A 20,362-nucleotide genomic window follows, 5' to 3' on the forward strand; every position below is an offset into this window, starting at 1 on the left:
GATGGGTAGTTCTCCCCACATTTCAGCTGGAGGGGACGTGTGTTAGACCTGGCACCATTGGCGTGAGTCTCCCTTCCATTTTTTCGATGTGTCTCCTCTGTTTTTGCTGGTTATAGATGCTCTGGGCGCTGTGCCACTGCCATTCAGTGCCACAGCGCAAATGCTCCCTTGGTAAAGATGACATATGAATTGTACATCCATGATTGGCTTATTTGGTTTACCTGTTAGTCCCTAGTAGCGTGGCCTGTGTGTGCCCAGGGCAGGTAAACCGAATGCTGCTGGTGGGCCTGCAGCACTGGTTTGTGCCACCCACAGAAGCAGCTTGTAAAGTATGTCTCAGACCTGCCACTGCAGTGTCTGCGTGCAGTCCAGAACTGCCATCTTGGCTGTGAAGTGCACCCACTTCCCAGCCCCTAAACCTTCCCTTGGCATCCTGTAAGTCCCCCTTATGATAGGGCGCATTGTATGTGTAAGGTAGGACATGCCCTGATGTATGTAGCATGTCCTAGTAGTGACTTACACCCCATTTCGTTTTTCACTACTGTAAGGCTACCTGTTTTCCATAGGCCAGAATGGGAGGTCTGGGCTATTACATTCTATAGTCCTAACTGACCCACAGAACATGGTAGAAAAACGAATCTAGTATGCCTGAGCTCAGAATATTAAAATGCATCTTTTAGTAAAGGTTATTTTTATATTCTGTGTTTGAAACTACCACTTTTAGAGTATAGGTACTTTCTTGCCTAAGCCTTCCAGTTTGCTCTGCTATGATGTGTATTGGCTGTCTGGTTTTGGAGGGACAGGGCAGGCTGAGTCAGACCTGGGTTGAATAGAGCGACCTGCCTTGGTGTGAGGGGAGGGGTAGCTCCTGCACTTGAATAGGACTGTGCCTGGCAAGGTGAATGCTGGCTCCACCTCCCACTGTGCGTCTGAGGCAGACCCCCTCTTTCTGAAAGGAAGGATGCAGCCTGATCAACAAAGTGCTCCAGGGCTGGGCAGAACTGGTTCTGGCTGGGTTCAGAGACTTGGGACCCCTAAGAGCAAAGACTTTGGGGTATAAATATTTGTGCACAAACCCCTACAAATTGTATTGCTCCTGGATAACAAGAAGAACCTCTGTCAGTGGGACTACAAGAATCTGCAGGAGAAGGACTGTCCTTGTGCTTGTGTGCTGTTCCTGGGACTGGCCTGCAGCTGTTACTACTGGACTTCAAGAAGAGGAAAAGAACTTTGATTGGACTTTTATTTTTGTGCTACAGCAATCACCCAAGGGCTAGGAGAGAGCTAGCCTCCTGCTGGAGTCTCAGGCACATCAGACTCCACCATCAGCCTCCTGTTTCCTCCCAGCGAGGATTACTATCTGCAGGTGAGGCTCCTGTGTGTTCCAGGGCCTCTAGTTCTACTGCTGAGAAGAGAGCGCTGGAAATCGTCGCTAACCTCCGTTAGCGAGCCGCTGCAGCTGGTGAGCGTGAGAAAAATCGCCGCTCCGCTGTCGCCGAGTGCTCGCTAACCCCGAAGATCGTCGCAGCACCTGTCTGCGGGCCTGAAAAGGCCCGCTATCCGAAGATCGTCGCAGCACCTGTCTGCGGGCCTGAAAACGCCCGCTATCTGGAAATCATTGCAACAGGATCATCTCAGCGCGGACGCCGAGCGTTCGCCATTTTTCCGGCATCGAATCCGGATCGTCGCTTCCTCGCGGAGCGCCATCTTTGTCAACGCAGCAAGATCGCACACGCAACAGGCTCGGTACATCATCCTCCCTTCGGGGCAAGGATTTCATCGCATCACCGGCTCAGCCTGAGGAAGTTTGTCACTTTGTCCTGCCCGCAATCCAGCGCATCATCCTCCCTTGCGGTAAGGATTCAACGCATCTCTGGTTAGCGTGAGGAAATTTATCGCTACAACGCCTTAGCGACATTTTTGTTGCTTTGCTCCAGGAACCAGATACTTTGTGAGTAAAAGGGTCGCAGAGACCCCTGCCTTGAACTAAACATCAATTTGTGCATCCTGAACTATTTTTCCTTGCAGCATTTCTAAAGTAATTATATTTTTATAGTATTGTGGATTTTTACTGTTATTGGTCTTGTGATTAAGTCTATATAAAAATACCTATTTTTCATAACTACTTGAGTGGTGTCCATTTGTAGTGTTCCTCATTATATTACTGTGTATGGTCATAAATGCTTCACACACTGCCTCTGAGATAAGCCTAGCTGCTCGTGCTACGTTACCACAGGGTTGAGCAGGGGTTGTCAAAGGGTGTAGGCTGCTTAATCTGACTTAGGAAGAAGGGTCCCTACTTGGACAGTGGCCAGCCATTGCCAACTAGAGACCCCCATTTCTAACAACGACCCGTACCCTCACCTGCGTATGTATGGAGCGTACCCCCACCCCAACAGTGTAAGTGCGACCCGTACCCTCACCCGCGTACGTATGGAGCGTACCCCCACCCCAACAGTGTAAGTACGACCCGTACCCTCACCCGCGTACGTATGGAGCGTACCCCCACCCCAACAGTGTATGTACGACCCGTACCCTCACCCGCGTACGTATGGAGCGTACCCCCACCCCAACAGTGTAAGTACGACCCGTACCCTCACCCGCATACGTATGGAGCGTACCCCCACCCCAACTGTGTATGTACGGACCGCACCCCCACCTCGTATGCATGTAGCGAACCCACACCTGTGTATGTTCTAAGCGTACATATCCTGAAATAGGAGGGGTGGGTGCAGTGGGTGCAGTGCCCAGACACAGGAGGGGTGGGTGCAGAGTCCTCCCAGCAGTGCCCAGACGCAGGAGGGGTGGGTGCAGAGTCCTCGCAGCAGTGCCCAGGTTCAGGAGGGGTGGGTGTAGAGTCCTCCCAGCAGTGCCCAGTCACGAGAGTGGTGTGTGCAGAGTCCTCCCAGCAGTGCCCAGACACAAGAGTGGTGTGTGCAGAGTCCTCCCAGCAGTGCCCAGACACAGGAGGGGTGGGTGCAGAGTCCTCCCAGCAGTGCCCAGACGCAGGAGGGGTGGGTGTAGAGTCCTCCCAGCAGTGCCCAGTCACGAGAGTGGTGTGTGCAGAGTCCTCCCAGCAGTGCCCAGACACAAGAGTGGTGTGTGCAGAGTCCACCCAGCAGTGCCCAGACACAGGAGGGGTGGGTGCAGAGTCCTCCCAGCAGTGCCCAGACACAAGAGTGGTGTGTGCAGAGTCCTCCCAGCAGTGCCCAGTCACGAGAGTGGTCTGTGCAGAGTCCTCCCAGCAGTGCCCAGACACAAGAGTGGTGTGTGCAGAGTCCTCCCAGCAGTGCCCAGACACAGGAGGGGTGGTTGCAGAGTCCTCCCAGCAGTGCCCAGACACAAGAGTGGTGTGTGCAGAGTCCTCCCAGCAGTGCCCAGACACAGGAGGGGTGGGTGCAGAGTCCTCCCAGCAGTGCCCAGACACAAGAGTGGTGTGTGCAGAGTCCTCCCAGCAGTGCCCAGTCACGAGAGTGGTGTGTGCAGAGTCCTCCCAGCAGTGCCCAGACACAAGAGTGGTGTGTGCAGAGTCCTCCCAGCAGTGCCCAGACACAGGAGGGGTGGATGCAGAGTCCTCCCAGCAGTGCCCAGACGCAGGAGGGGTGGGTGTAGAGTCCTCCCAGCAGTGCCCAGTCACGAGAGTGGTGTGTGCAGAGTCCTCCCAGCAGTGCCCAGACGCAGGAGGGGTGGGTGCAGAGTCCTCCCAGCACTGCCCAGACACAAGAGTAGTGTGTGCAGAGTCCTCCCAGCAGTGCCCAGACACAGGAGGGGTGGTTGCAGAGTCCTCCCAGCAGTACCCAGAGACAGGAGGGGTGGGTGCAGAGTCCTCCCAGCAGTACTCAGAGACAGGAGGGGTGGGTGCAGAGTCCTCCCAGCAGTGCCCAGACACAGGAGGGGTGGGTGCCTATCACTCCCAGCAGTGCCCAGAGACAGGAGGGGTGGGTGCAGAGTCCTCCCAGCAGTGCCCATACGCAGGAGGGGTGGGTGTAGAGTCCTCCCAGCAGTGCCCAGTCACGAGAGTGGTGTGTGCAGAGTCCTCCCAGCAGTGCCCAGACACAAGAGTGGTGTGTGCAGAGTCCTCCCAGCAGTGCCCAAACACAGGAGGGGTGGGTGCAGAGTCCTCCCAGCAGTGCCCAGACACAGGAGGGGTGGGTGCCTATCACTCCCAGCAGTGCCTAAAGACAGGAGGGGTGGGTGCAGAGTCCTCCCAGCAGTGCCCAGACACAGGAGGGGTGGGTGTAGAGTCCTCCCAGCAGTGCCCAGTCATGAGAGTGGTGTGTGCAGAGTCCTCCGAGCAGTGCCCAGACACAAGTGTGGTGTGTGCATAGTCCTCCCAGCAGTGCCCAGACGCAGGAGGGGTGGGTGTAGAGTCCTACCAGCAGTGCCCAGACACAGGAGGGGTGGGTGTAGAGTCCTCCCAGCAGTGCCCAGACACAGGAGGGGTAGGTGCCTATCACTCCCAGCAGTGCCCAGAGACAGGAGGGGTGGGTGTAGAGTCCTCCCAGCAGTGCCCAGTCACAGGAGGGGTGGGTGCAGAGTCCTCCCAGCAGTGCCCAGGCGCAAGAGGGGTGGGTGCAGAGTCCTCCCAGCAGTGCCCAGACACAAGAGTGGTGTGTGCAGAGTCCTCCCAGCAGTGCCCAGATGCAGGAGGGCTGGGTGCCTAACACTCACAGCAGTGCCCCTGCAAAGAAAAGGGTGGAGTACCCACAGATCCAATGCCCACAAATGTCAGTCAGGTGCACAAAGATCCTGCAGTACATGTACCACATGTGTGCGAGGCTGGAAGTATACATATGCATAGCGCCTAAAAGAATACATGTACACATGAAGTCATGGCAACAGTCTACATACACAAGTACAGTGACCACCAAGGACGCCACGATTGATGCAGGTGGAGATATCGCTCAGCATGCATGGGCCAAGTCTAACGAGTCCGTCACACACCCAGCCAATGTAGACACAGCTCAGCAACACATATTGGAAAGACCCTGCAGGAAAGAAGTCAGGTTACACAGAGGAAGGAACACACCTTGGGACGATGTCACCATGCAGTAACTGCTTACATGAACAAAGTTATGTAGCCAACAGCTTGTGATGGCACACAGATACCAGGATCCACCCTATGACCAGCACAAGACGACAATTCCCACACACCCAACACATAATCACCACCCAAAATAATGGGGCAGGTCGACCAACAGCAATACCAGACAGACAGTAGTGTACTAAGGAAAAATAAATTGCTTTAATCAGCATCCAAAAATATGTTTGTCCCTTGAAAGTTCACAAAGTACAACACCCATAGGGCAATCCAAAGTTCCAATCCAGGTGGGGGACACAGTGGGACGCGTGTCCCCTAGCTTGCCTGCACAGTCAGACTCCTTCGTCTTCCAGAGCGGGGAGGGCATCATGTGGGGGGAGGACCAGGCACCGCAGGGACATGAGGGCGAAGGGTAGGCGTCGTGGATGCAGGGATGGAGGACTCCACCACAGGGGGTGGGTCAGGGCCAAAGGCGGAGGCCAGGATGGTGCTGCACGCCTTAGCAAGGTCCTCCAGCGACTCCCCTGCACCCGAAGGAACCACAGGCCCCAAGGAGGGGGGGTTCGGAGGGATGGGTCGCAGCGCCACTGGGGGAGGGTGTGGACAGGGGGGGGACTCAACCACCCTGACCGGGGACTCCCTTGACCGCTTGCAGGGTGGTGTCACAGTGGGGCTCAGGGACAGAGCGGCTATGAAGGAGTCTTTGCCGGATATGTGGCCAGGAGAGCTGAGGGGAGGGGATTTGGAGGGAGTGGATTTGTTGGAATGTGGACTCCCACTCTGGCTGCGTGACTTACGTTTGCCCCCCGACCCAGTGGGTGTGCCTACTTCACCCTGTGTGTGCGTGCCAGGAGGTGTGCGTATGACCTTCCCTGCTGGTGTGGTGCCTGTGTCTGTTGTGGTGGGTGCATGCTGACGTCTGGGTGTACGTGGGACAGGCATGGGAGTGGGAAGTGTGGATGGGTCAGGGGTAGGGGGTTGGACGTAGCGCTGCAGGAGACCCACTGCTGCAGTCAGTGTCGAGTCAATGGACCTCAGCAAGTTGCGTTGGTCAGCCTGCGATGAAAAAATGCCCTCCGAGTATGCCTCCATGTTGTTCAGCACTTGGCTGTGGCCATGGAGGACATTAAGCATCGCAGCCTGACCAACCTGCAACTGCCGCTGGATGTCCACAGACTCGGCATTGGCGGCAGCAGTGGAGACAGGGGCAGGGGGTGCGGTGCCTGGCAGGAAGGAGACATGTGGTGACCGGGCACGCTGGGAAGGGACACGAGCGAGTGGGAGGCGGCTGATGGCAATGGAGGGGGCGGGGTTAGATGTTGTGCCGCTGTCAGCCGCAGACTCGGAGAGATCATCCTCGGACCCGTCAGCTTCATATTCTGTCGTGCCAGTGGACAGGTCCTCGGCCTCACTCTCCTCCGCCTCAGTTCCACTCAATGTGCCAGCCACGATGTCAACGCTGGCACTGGTGCTCGGTCCCTCCGCTCTGTCTGTGCTCATGTCTCCCTCCGTGTCCCCCGACGATGCTGTGGGCAAGGTGAAGAGACAGCAATTAATCATACATCTGTATACATATGTCACATGAGTCCAATCTACATAGGTAACAGAGCATAGCCTGAAACGAAAGATCTGTAACATCTACAAAACAAGGTACAGATGTAGGGCATGCAACACACAGTTGGTTGACCCACCATGCCACTGAAAAACCATGGAGACCATGACACAATAGCAAATGACATGAAATGGAGTTTGACAGAGGAGCCAGGCCCTGGGGACAATCCAGCACTGCATCTGCACCACACAGCGTTGCTGAAAATAGGGATGAGCAGGGACCATATCCATGAACGTGAGGCACATGCTGCATAGGTAATACTGAAAACATGCCCAACATGACTGGCTCACTGCACCTTGAGTGTATGTCCAGACAAACATCACACACTGGCCAGACCTAGCAAGGAGATTTCAGGTTTTGACATGTAGGCTTTGCCCGCACCAACCACCCCCTACATGAGACAATTTGTTGAGACATAGGAAGCACTTACATCTCTTAGCCTGGGTGAAATACACAGGGGCTGCATAAATGCAAGATTGGTCGCCAAATACCCAAGGTGCGCCTGTCCAAATAATCATGTACAAATGGTCATCATCAGATGATTGTAACAAGACACACAGGCACTGGCCACCGTGAGTATGAACAAGGAAAATCAGGTCAAGCTGTACAGTGGACACTTGTACTACATTTTACGTCAATATACATGGTGCCAGGGGACAATGGCACAGAGCACATCCTATGCTGTAGACACTGAGAGTGTCCACGTTTTGTGATGACACACATGACACCTAGGAAAATATGCTCCAGGGGACAGTAGTGGCCACACAACTCCATGGTCCTGAATGGGAATGACTGCAACACTCGCCACCATCCCTGCACTATGCGTATCGCACACTCATGCACATCATGTCACAGGCCACAACATAGGACATGCGTGCTGTAAGGCATGACACTTGAGAGAGTAACTCCCATGTCTGGACTCAGCATCAGTGCCAACTGACATGGAACCCACATGTACTGAACTGGACAGGGCACAGGCAAGGTCCCAAAACCTGTTACACACCACCCCCACACATGATGCTACAGGCATAGTTCACGTGGAGAAAGCGCCAGCCTACATTACCTTGTGAAGGAGTGACTACACACAGACCAGGGAACACATTGCAAGGAGGGGAAGGGAGGCAGGAGAGCACCGCTATACTGTGGGTAACTGGATCTGCACAGCACCTTTAAACCCTGGCAGTGTATCCATGCAACTGTGCACTCACAAATGCTGGTGACACACAACAAACACACATGTACCAACCCCCTTCCTGCTGCTGCTTCTCCTGTAAGCGCCTGTCCAAGTCTGGAAATACCACCGCCAGCACACGCTTGTGGATGTGGGTCAGACGGCGGCACCCGCGGTTCTTATGGGTCTCAGGTGAGTCCCCCAGCACGACCCGTGCGATCCTCCGCGTCCAGCACCGGATATCCTGCCAGCGTTTCCTCACCTGGGCCAGGCGCCGCTTGCGACCCTCCGTCCTCCTCACGGCACTGACGGCGTTCATCCATATCTGCTCCTTGGCAGAGGCGCCTACCTGTGAGGATGAACAAGTGACACTACATCAATATACCAGGCATATGTCACAGAGAGACATATTAGAACAAATTAGCTGTTTACAACAAGGCATAGTATGCATCCAACGCATTGCATCTTTGTCATAGGGACATGATCCTCTGGGGAAGGGCAAAAGCAGTACGTGCCATTGAAAGTACACAGGTGGAAAGAGGGCAACGACACAATCAATGATCCAGGCTCACACTGTGCATCAGAAGGTACACCAGGATAATGTGCAGCACCTCTAAGCAGTCACATGCCACAGGCCACTGACGCTACTGCAGCAGAGTACACAGACACATACAGGCACAGGACATTCACCTGCCATTGCCAAAGCAGCGACAAACCTCACTCTGCACATGTGCCACTAGACGGGGGGGGCTCACAGGTGTGGGGCTGGCTCTGCACGTCAGACACACAGCACTGCTCCCTGCTCACATCACATGGGCAGGGTATATCCATCCCTCATGCAGGCCGGGTGCCACACTCCACATATGCACCCACCCACATGACAGGGGACTTACACACACACCGATGTCCAGGGTACGAACACATCATGTGGACACTCTCAGCACAGGTACACAGAACTAACACACATCTGTGGGTACAGTCACCTGTCACACTGGGCTGACCACATAATAAAATGAGGACTGTAGAGGCTACATTCCCAGGAGGACAAGACAGCCAGAATGTGGCATGCACCATGCAGTGATTGTCACAGTAAACACAATGCAAGTGAGGACAGCAGACATGCACCACAGCATGCACTGGCTGGGAGACATCAGGCATCCCCCCCCTGGAACCCCCCCTACAGTACATAGCATGTGTGTCACACCTGGACACAATGCCAGAAGTCACAGTCACAAACAAGGGACACAGTCTGTGCTAGTAGACTCTGCACTCACCTGATACCCTGGTTGCCCATACAGCAGGGGGTACTGTGGGAGGATCACATCCAGCAAAGACAGGTTCTCCTCCAGGGTGAAAGGCTGTGACCTCTCCACAGACCTTGACATGGTTCCAGGGAATCAGTGGCAGCAGCTGGGTCGTCGAATCCAAAGTTGTGCAGGCAAGTGCTCCCTCATGGGACCTGGCTGCCTTATATCTGCCTTGCTGGCCTGTTTCATGCACAGGAGTACAGAGTGATTGGTCACTCACATTTGCATCCTATGTTTCCTCCAATCCCTTCAAACCTAGCACAGTCAGTGGGTTCTTATTGTGTTTTTTTCTTGAGCATGATGTCAACTCCAGAACCACATTGCAACAAAGTAGATTCATTCAAACTGACTACTGCTGTGCACCTGCTTAAAAACATTCAAACTTTAAACTTGGTCTCCATGACAACCAGCATGCATGTAGGCCTTTATACTTGTCCCTCATGTGTCCCCTATGTAATTTGGAGTTTCACACACAGGTACGGTGCGTACCGGGGGCCTAGGGCACCACAAATGCATAGCAACGGCCCGTACAGGCGTGTGTATGCTCCGTATCACTATGGGTGTGCTCGCGTATGCGTACCCATAGTGAAAGTGAGCATACGCACGCGTGTACGGTCCATACCACTATGAGTACGCATACGCGAGGACACCCATAGTGATAGTGAGCGTACAGGCGTGTGTACGGTCCGTACCACTATGAGTACGCATACGCAAGAACACCCATAGTGACAGTGAGCGTACGCACGCGTGTACGGTCCGTATCACTATGGGTGTTCTCGCGTGTCCCAGAGCATGTTCTGCCGTGTGCTGCATGATTTCTTAGAGGCCATGTTGCTTCACCTGGATGAGTTCATCCATTTCCCAACCCCTGAAATGTTGACTGGGGTCAAGCGTGGATTCTATGCCCTGGGAGGGATGCCCCATGTCATTGGGTCCATAGATGGGACACATGTGGCTTTGGTACCACCACAGGCACAGGAGCTAGCGTACCGGAATCGCAAGCACTACCACTCCATCAATGCCCTTGTGGTGTGTCTGTCCAACATTGTGATTTCACATGTCTGTGCTCGTTTTCCAGGATCAGCACACGATGCCTACATCATGAGGCGTAGCAGGGTGCCTGAAATGATGACGCAGCTGCGCAACGAACGAGCATGTGTTGTTGGTGGGTATACTCTGTCTGTCCTGTATTTTGCGTAGACTCCCAGCACGACCGCTTCTCCTGTCCTACTTATGTCCATGTGCTTTCCATGTAGGGGACGCTGGCTATCCCAACATGCCATGGCTGATCACACCTCTCCGCAACCCCATCACGCCTGCCCAGCTCCGCTACAACACCGCCCATGGCCGGACAAGGCGAGTGATAGAGAGGACATTTGGCCTCCTGAAGAGCCGATTCAGATGCCTCCACAAGACCGGCGGCGCCCTCCCATATGCCCCGGCGAAGGTCTGCAAAATCTTCATGGTCTGCTGCATGCTGCACAACATGGCAGTTGAGAAAGCTGTGCCACTCATCCTGGATCAAGATGATCAGGACCATCCACCCGTGGAGGAACAAGGTCTTGGCAATGGGGCTAGTGATATGGAGGATGTGGTTCCGCAAGAGGACATCCGGAGTCGGCTCATACGCGACTTCTTCGCTTAGTGGTGAGTACCAGTGTCTGTGTGTGCACGCATTGGTCCCCGTGTGGCATGTGTTGCCATGTGTGTGTCCATCTGCATGTATGCCACGTGAGTCAGAGGTGTGTGTGGATGTGTCACTGGAGTGATGGTGCCAGTGATGAGTGTATTTCCACAGTCATAATAGTGACCTAGCATGTTGTCATCCTTACATGTGTCGAGTACATGCACATGCAAGTGGCTGTGCTTTTTGTGGCTGACTTCTTGTGTGTCTCTCATCCCCAGGTACTTGCGCATGCCGTCTGCTGGTTGCATTGTTGTGGCACTGCTATTCCTCATGGACACGTCATCGTGTGCTGACTCAGCGTTACACGCACGGACAAGTGTGGAAGTCTCCTTAGGGTAAGGGATGCATCAGGGGTGTATTGGGTGTGGCAGTTGTTTACGATGTGTGCACACTGCCCCTGTCGATGTTTGGTTCCTCTGCAGACATGTCGCATCACCATGGGACACATGACATGCAGCTGGGTACACCTGAATAGATGGTCAGACTTGTTGACAGTCATCAGTGATGGGATTGTGGATTGTGATGATGGCATCAATGTGTGTGACACTGCCCTCGGACACATACGGTTTGCATTGGCTTGACATGGTGTGGGACTTCCACATCAGCGGATCAATGGTGTATGGCAGCCTCTCCGTGAGCAGCAGGGGGTGTTTAGCTGTTAGCCGACACTTGTGTGCCAGCTCCATGGCTATCACGCATTTGTGCTGCAGAAGGGGGTTTCCAGTGTTGGACCCACATGTCACTCCACATGACCTGTTCATGTGTACTCCGAGTTGCCTCTGCATTCCCAAATACATGACTAATAAAGGTGTCCCTATGCCTCCAAGGTGCCTATTCTCAGTCAATGCTGGTGTGTTGCCACGGTGCATACGGCATGTCTGGCATGGTTTTCCGTGATAGTGGCTATGTGTCTATGTGTCGAGTAGCAAGATGCAAGCTGTGTGTGTGGGATTAGACTGTGTATTGTGCATGATGTCCATGACTGTGTGGGTATTGTGACATGTGCCATCCCCATGCATCCAACATTGGCCAGGCCACCATTCTCTGCATCCACCTGACTCAAGCTTGCAGTACATGGTTCTGCCACCTGTCCACACATACCTGGGTGCCCCCCAGGACACTCCACATGATCCCTGACCACTGCGCATGGCTGTCGCTGTACTCAATATGTCTGTCGGCACGGTTGTGCGGCCACCCCCTCAGCTGGTTGGGCCCATCACGGGTGTGTATGGTGCTCCATGTCCGTCTTGCCTAATACATTGTGACCCATGTGTGTCCTGTGCCAGACTCAGGCCCCAGGGTGTGGATGGTTGAAGTCAAATGAGAACTCAGGCATGGTTAGACTTTACAAGACACATGTAAGGTAATAATGCAAAATGTAGGCATCATCTCTTTATCGAGTAACTTTTTATTTTGGTTGGGGTACGTGGGGGGGGGTATGACATGAGGGGCTTTCCGGGTGTGGGGAATCCAAAGTTCACTAGGGGAGTTGGTGTCCTTGCATTGAAAATCCTCAGAGTCCATGCCACAGTCTTTGTCAACATTGGTCAGACAGTGACCAGCAAGTCCATGTGGTAGAGAATGTCTTTTGCTGCTGTGCTGCTGTTGGTCTAGTTGGCCAGGTGCCAGGCCAGGTGTCCTGGGAGATGGTGCTGTTGCGCTGACCCTCACGGTCTTTTCCGTGGACGACCCGCCCTCCTGCGGGGACCCTCAGAAGCAGGCCGTGACGATGTTTGGGATGCTCCGTCGGATGTCTCCTCCTCCTCAACATCCCTCCCTGTGGGTGGTGATGTTCTACGCCTGGTGGCACAGGGAGAGTTACCCATGTTTTCGGCCATCCGACGGAGTGTACTGTGAATTCCTGTGAACACCGTCACAAGCTCAGCCTGTCTGTCCTCCATCCGCCCTTGGTGTCGCAGTAGACAGGCATGTTGCTCCGCATGTTGCTGGGCCTGCTGGGTCTTGATCTCCTCGAGGATGGACACAACCTGGGCCATGCCCGTGGTGTCCTGCCGATATTTGTCCAGGATGTTTCGGACATGGGAATATACCGGTTCCGCAGCCAACCGGTCAGGCTCGCGCCTCCGCCGTCCTCCACTCCCACCACCCCTGCCCACTTGCACCTGGCCTGCCCTTGTGGGCACATCGGGTCTCCGGGACCCCTGAGGGGTGGCATTGGCGTTGTTGCCTGCCTCTTCCTGGGTGCCCGGTACACCGTGTCCCTCCTGGCCAGCCTGGCTGCATTGTGGTGGTGGGGCAGGGATCCGGGGTGTCTCCTGGGATGTGGCAGGAGTGGGGGTGGTGGTTGGCCCAGTTGTACCTGACGCAGGTGCTGCAGGTCGTTGGACACCAGAGGGGCCAGGTTGGTCGGGGTCGGGTTCGTCCACAGAGTGGTGAGAGTCGTCGCTGCCGGTGGCTCCATCATCCCGCCGAGCCGGGTCCTGTGAGTCTTCCCCCCCAGTGTTGGGGGGTGATCCACGACGTTGACCTGTGTGTGAGAGAGACAATGTTATTTTTGTTCCATGCAACATCCATGTTTCATTGGTTTCTAAGTTGGCACATTTCCTCTGGGAATTTGGATATGTCTTGCATTCCACTCACAGTGCACTTGTGCATGGGTATGTCCCTTCGCCACAGCTTTTGCGACTTTACCTATGTGTGGCACAGTCTTACTTGCTGCGTCAATTGTGACTGCAGTCAGCAGTGGAGTGAGCAGGTGTGGCGAGCCATGCATTGGCGCCTTCCGTCTTGCACTGTACGTGGGCACATGGAGTTGTTCCACACACTTAGATAATGCAGGTAGCTGGCGTTGTGCTCGTGCACAGGTTGAGACATGGCCCAGTGTTTTGCCATGGAGAAGAGAGGGGTATTCAGGCACTTGCCACCCTTGTCTACATGCACGCAGTCCACCTGCTGATGAGCAGACATTCCCACACCCCCCAAGGCTGAATTGGTCTCCCTGTGTGTCCCTTTCTCACTCCCTCTCTGTCCCCCTCTCCCTCCCTCTGTGTGTCAGCCTCCTCCCTCTGTCGGTCTCCCTGTGTCTCCCTCCCTCTCTCTCCCCCTCTCCCTCCCTCTGTGTGTCACCCTCTGTCACCTCAGCCCAGCTTCCTAGGCACACACTTTTGCAGATCTTTGAATGGCCCTTGGCTTGTTGATGTGAGTTTGTTTCTGATCTCCAGGCACCCATTGGGAGTGGTGTCTGTGTCTGCTCTGCTGCTGTGGTGGTGTGTGCTGCCACTCTTTCACAGTGTTGGCTGTTCATTAGCTGCTGTCATGTGCGAAAACGTGCCGTCACCCCCATGTGTTAATGCAAGGCGTCCGCCATTTGCTGGCAAGTCTTTCCTGTGTGGGGACACACTGTTTGTCTGGCTGTGACCTAGGCCATATGGGCAGGGGGCATTGTTGTCTGCTTCTGAGTTGCACTATGTGATTTTGGTGGCCCACACTCCTACCATCCGGGTTACCGTGTCTTGTGTTGGTGTTTTCTGTGGCCTGTGACTTGGCATTGTCCAGCTGGGTGCATGGGGCATGGTGGCGCTAGTGGCATGTGCGTGTTTATGGAGTGTGGTTGAGTCATGCGATAGCTTGGGGTGGTTGCATGCATGATTGTGAGTTTGGTTGTGGATGACGTTCCCCCCATGTGAGGTGAGTTGTTTGTGTACTCACCCGGGTCTCGGAGTCCTTCTAATCCGTCCACTGACACCACCAGCAGTATGGCCATCACCCTCTCCTCCCAGGGATGGTAGTGTACGGGTCTGCGGGGCGGCCCTCCTCCAGTGATGTTGGCCTGGTTGTGGTCGTCGGTCATTTTGGCTCGGACCCTCCTCTGCAGATCGTACCACCTGGCTTGGCATTCATGCCTGGTCCTTCTGGTGGCCGCAACAGCATTCACAGCATCAACAATCCTCTGCCACATGGCTGTTTTTTCGGTCATGCAGGTCTGTCTGACCAATTTTCCAAAGAGGTGTGGCTCGACTCTGAGGATTTCGTCGACAAGGACCTCCAACTCTCGGCTAGTGAACTTTGGATTCTTGTTAGTGGGCATGGTGAGGGGTGTGGGTGTGGATGGGGGGGTGGATGGTTGTGGGTGTGTGGGTGTGTGGGTGTGTGGGTGTGGTTGTGCAGGTGTGTGTGTGAATGTGATGAGGGGGTGTTTGTGAAGGTGTGTGTGTGAAAGTGTGCAAGTGTAAGGTGTAGTAAAGGTTCTAGTATGGTGCTGTAGGTTGTCTGTGAGGTCTGACAGCAGTGAGTCTGTTGCAAAGGCTCATGGTTTGTGTGTGTGGGCCCTTTTTATTGGTCCATTGGTGGGTGTGGCTGTGTTTGAAGTTTGGGTGGGTGTGTTATAAGGAGTGGTTGTGTTTTGGGCCTCTGTTTGGGATTTTGGCAGTTGCAGGTCAGTGAATGTGTTGTTTTTGTGCTTGTTGGACATGTTTTGTGGCTTTGTGCCATTCGAATGGTGTATTCTTGTGTTGTTGTGCTTTGTCCTGGTTGTGTACGTGCGTTTTTAGCATGTGTACGGTGTGTACTTGAGGAATTTTGTTGTACAGTGCTGTCCTTGTGTCTGGCTTGGTACGACTCGTACATGTGCGATGTTGTGTGAAGGTGCTGGTGTTGGGGCCTGGGGTGCGCTCCGTACTTAGAATGTTGGGGTGGGGGTACGCTCCATGCATACGCGGGTGAGGGTACGGGTCGTACATACACTGTTGGGGTGGGGGTACGCTCCATACGTACGCAGGTGAGGGAACGTGTCGTACATACACTGTTGGGGTGGGGGTACGCTCCATGCATACGCGGGTGGGGGTATGTGTCATACATACACGGTTGGGGTGGGGGTACGGTTCGTACATACACTGTTGGGGTGTGGGTACGTTCCATGCATACGCGGGTGAGGGTACGGGTCGTACATACACTGTTGGGGTGGGGGTACGCTCCATGCATACGCGGGTGAGGGTATGTGTCGTACATACACGGTTGGGGTGGGGGTACGGTCCGTACATACACAGTTGGGGTAGGGGTACGCTCCATGCATACGCGGGTGGGGGTACGGGTCGTACATACACGGTTGGGGTGGGGGTACGCTCCATGCATACGCGGGTGGGGGTACGGGTCGTACATACACGGTTGGGGTGGGGGTATGCTCCATACGTACGCGGGTGAGGGTATGGGTCGTACTTACACTGTTGGGGTGGGGGTACGCTCCATACGTACGCGGGTGAGGGTACGGGTCATACTTACACTGTTGGGGTGGGGGTACGCTCCATACGTACGCGGGTGAGGGTACCTGTTGTACATACACTGTTGGGGTGGGGGTACGCTCCATGCATACGTGGGTGGGGGTACGTGTCGTACATACACGGTTGGGGTGGGGGTACAGTTCGTACATACACTGTTGGGGTGTGGGTACGCTCCATGCATACGCGGGTGAGGGTACGGGTCGTACATACACTGTTGGGGTGGGGGTACGGTCCGTACATACACGGTTGGGGTGGGGGTTCACTCCATGCATACGCGGGTGGGGGTACATGTCGTACATACACGGTTGGGGTGGGGGTATGGTTCGTACATACGCTGTTGGGGTGTGGGTACGCTCCATGCATACGCGGGTGAAGGTACGGGTCGTACATACACTGTTGGGGTGGGGGTACGCTCCATGCATACGCGGGTGAGGGTACGGGTCGTACATACACGGTTGGGGTGGGGGTACGCTCCATACGTACGCGGGTGAGGGTACGCTCCGTACATACACGGTTGGGGTGGGGGTACGCTCCATGCATACGCGGGTGGGGGTACGGGTCGTACATACACTGTTGGGGTGGGGGTACGCTCCATATGTACGCGGGTGAGGGTACGGGTGGTACATTCACGGTTGGGGTGGGGGTACGCTCCATACATTCATGGGTGGGGGTACGTCTCGTACATACACGGGTGTACATACACGGGTGGGGATTCGACTCGTACATAGGAGGGCTGGTGGGTGTTGGGCGCGTATGCGGGCACATGTCTCCATGGTTGCTATGGGAGTTCGGTGCGGACGGTGTTTTTTCCGTACGGTTGTAACATCAGACGCACGGAATGGATCGTAATTCCGCGGTCGGACTTCACTTTTCACATTTGTACGGTAAATCGTCCGGGGACGTGTCGGGCACATTTTCCGACCCGAGGACGTGTGGGGAATTTTTCCCAATGCGATTCGTATGGACTTTTTCCCATGCGAATCGTGATTGGCAGTTTGTACGGCACTTGTACGATTCGTACGGGAAAAAGACCGGATACGAGTCGTACGGGGAATTTTTTTACAGGATCGTAATCGGCACCTTAATCTCAACAGTACAGTGTACAGTGCCCACCCTTGCAGCGAGTGTATAAATTCAATTGTCAATAAGCAAGCAATATGACTTACCACTGCCCACCACTGCTGATGGCTCACCCCCTGTAGCTGCCACATCTTCTCCCTCCTGGCTTGTGTTGCAGTCCCCGCTGGCGCCAGCACTGGTGGCCGGTATGGCTAGAAAAAACATTACGCATTTTTTAGATGCCATATTTGTCTCCCCCTATTTATTTTTTTCACTAGCAAGATTGAAAATACAATACATACACCACACACATCAATATGATGACAGGATTTCCTATCAAAAATGATAAAATATCCACTTGGGCATTTTGTTTGTGGCAATTTTTGAATAGCCTCCCAAGAAGGCAATCTGTAAGGGACTGGACATATGGTCTTCTTGATTGGAAAATGTAATGGTGCCGTCCTCCTCATATTCCGTCCAGCCAAGGTGCATGGTAATCAGTTCACCATCAACATGACCATAATTTACTGATTTAGCATGCGAAAGTAAAAGAAATCCTTCTCATATCAATAAACATGCATAGAATACCTTTCTTGGGCATTCAAAATGCCCGGCAGAGTAGTAGCACTGCTACTAGTAGTAGTAAGGACCAATGGGTTCTCCGAGTCTTACAGTACCACCACTAGGCAGTCCACAAAATTTTTAAGGGGAGAGGAAAAGCTGACTGAAAAACTAGAAGAAAACAAGCTACAGACAGACTAGTACAGAGTCAGAGGTAGTTTGAGGTAGAAAATCAATGCTGACCCTAGAAATATAAATAACTAAGTTGGTAAGGGGGTACATGGGGGTTGAAAAAATTCAGATGGTATAAGGCAAATTTTTGAGGCGGATGCTGAGAGTCACTCAGGGCACTCCATCCTGCACTGTACACAATGAAATAGGCATTAAGTATATCTGATTTAGTTGCTCTTAAACCCCTGTTGTGCAGGGTGAATGTGTGGTCTAATGAATAGGCATCTTTTAACCAGGCTGTAATCCGGGATTTTCCTATCACTTAACAATGCTTTTGAAATTCCGTGGGTAAGGTATATAAAGGAAACTTTATCAGCAATGGAAAGAGCCAATATTTTTATAAAATATGATCAACTAAGGGAACAGGACAAACATCTGGTTAAAGACCTGTTTCTGAAAAAAGCCATGGTAGATCGTGAGGGCATGAATTTTAGAAAACCTATGGTGAGAGGATTCACTCTAGTTAAGTCAGTACAGGGTATGGAGACTTATCTCTCTATTTTAACCTGTGCCCATGATAGATTTTAATTACCCTTTTTATACCAAATATGTTACATCATCGATTGGCATCCCCTTCAGGTTTTGTTTTGCATATAGAAGATAGAGGTCCCTGTGGCTGCGACATTAGGTCTCTACAGGATACCCTACATTTTGTATTTTTATTTCAAATACTATACCTATCCTAGGAATCTGTATCTCAAATCTTACCTAAATGAAATGGGGTTTAAGCAGGCATGTATTGCACCTTTAAACTTGCAATTAATGTCAAATGTTCAAACTCTTTTTATTATTACACATTTCTTAAGAGCAGTAATTCAAGATATGATTGATTTTCAAAGGGACTTCTGCGTCTTTGCACATTTGATTTTATTGAATTTGTAATAGTTTTTAATTTTTGCATGTGTATTTTTATGGACCCATGTTAACAGAATTGTACGGAGGCCAAAGACAATCTAAGATTCTGTACACTTGGGGACTTGCTGCTAACAAATGTACTTGATGCTGTTTTTAACTGTGCTTTCCTTTATGGCTGTGATTACTGCCAAATAATAATAATAATTAGTAATATTATTATTATTATTATAAGTTAGTAAATAGGATATTGCAGGGATAACAAGAATTTAGAAACAGATAGATCGAAGAGGATTAGGGAAAAAATAAAATTAAGAAACAAAAATAATAGTTCCAAATAAGGACCGGTAAAAGTTAGGGAACTATATATTAATATTAACAACAGGAGGACTTACTGGGGCCAGCAAAGCTATCTGGTGAGGAGTGTTCATGGGAGGCACTTCCAGTTCCTGCACCCGTCTAGGATGACCTTGTCTTGTCACTGGATGCTGATGATCATGTAAGACATCATTAAAGAGACAAAAAATTATTTGCATTAAATAAATATTAAATAATTGCTCCTAAACTATTTTTTTTGCAGGAAACGGCTAGTGCAATAACATTGACTTTTCCTAAATCAGATCGACTAGTAGTAGACTAGTATCACGGTCGCGGACCATCCCATCTTTATTATTCCACCGTTCCATTCTGATTCCTGAATCCTAACTCTACCTAGCTCGCCAATTCCAAAGACTTTGGAATTAATTGCAAAAAAATGAAATTTGCTTCTAAGTTCCGAGCTCATTCACAATCATCTCAACCCCATTTGACAGGCAATTCACTAAGTCTGTATTTAGTCTTAAATGCATAGATGGACACATGCATATTGCATACACCAAATTGGTTGGTTGACATTCACTCTCTAAGCAACCTACAAAAAAAGTTCTACTAAGAACTGAAGTGAGGGTAGCTGGGCCACTAAATTACTAATACTAAGTAACTAACTAAATACCACTATCTTAGTGACAGGACAAAGGAAAGGAGTCTCTCTAGTCTGCATTACCTAATTTAGGTTCTCTTACATAAACAGCCTAAAAGAAGCCCAAAGTTGCAAATAAATACAATAAGTAGCCCCAAGCGCCTGTCTAGAATAACAATCACATAATATAAGATTTTTAAATGTAACTTAACTGCATGTGGACAGCAGCATGCTTGCTATTTGGGAAAAAATCTCAACAATAACATAGAACACACAATAATAATTATAATTAGCTACTCACCAAGCCCACGACCTCACCCCTAGCAGGTCCGGCAGGTCCTGATATCGGTCCAGGATAACGAACCACCAGTGAGTCAGCTGGGTGTGCAAGACCCCAGAGCAGGGATGCACTGCCAGGCGCACCCTTGCCCACTGCTGCTCGTCCAGGGAGGACCTGGCTTTGCAGTTCAGGCTGGACTGTTCCCATGAGGCACAGGGTCAAGATTGATTTGTATATGGCCAGGTCTAAACTGGGGTGGCATGGTGAGCAAAAGAATGATGGATTAAACCCAGATCCCTTGACTGGGGGTGAATGTTTTGATTTGTTCTGCATTCCGTCCATCAATTGTGTGTCTTTTGCTTTCTT

This window comes from Triturus cristatus, chromosome 10, assembly GCF_964204655.1.
Source record: "Triturus cristatus chromosome 10, aTriCri1.1, whole genome shotgun sequence".
Taxonomy (NCBI): Eukaryota; Metazoa; Chordata; class Amphibia; order Caudata; family Salamandridae; genus Triturus; species Triturus cristatus.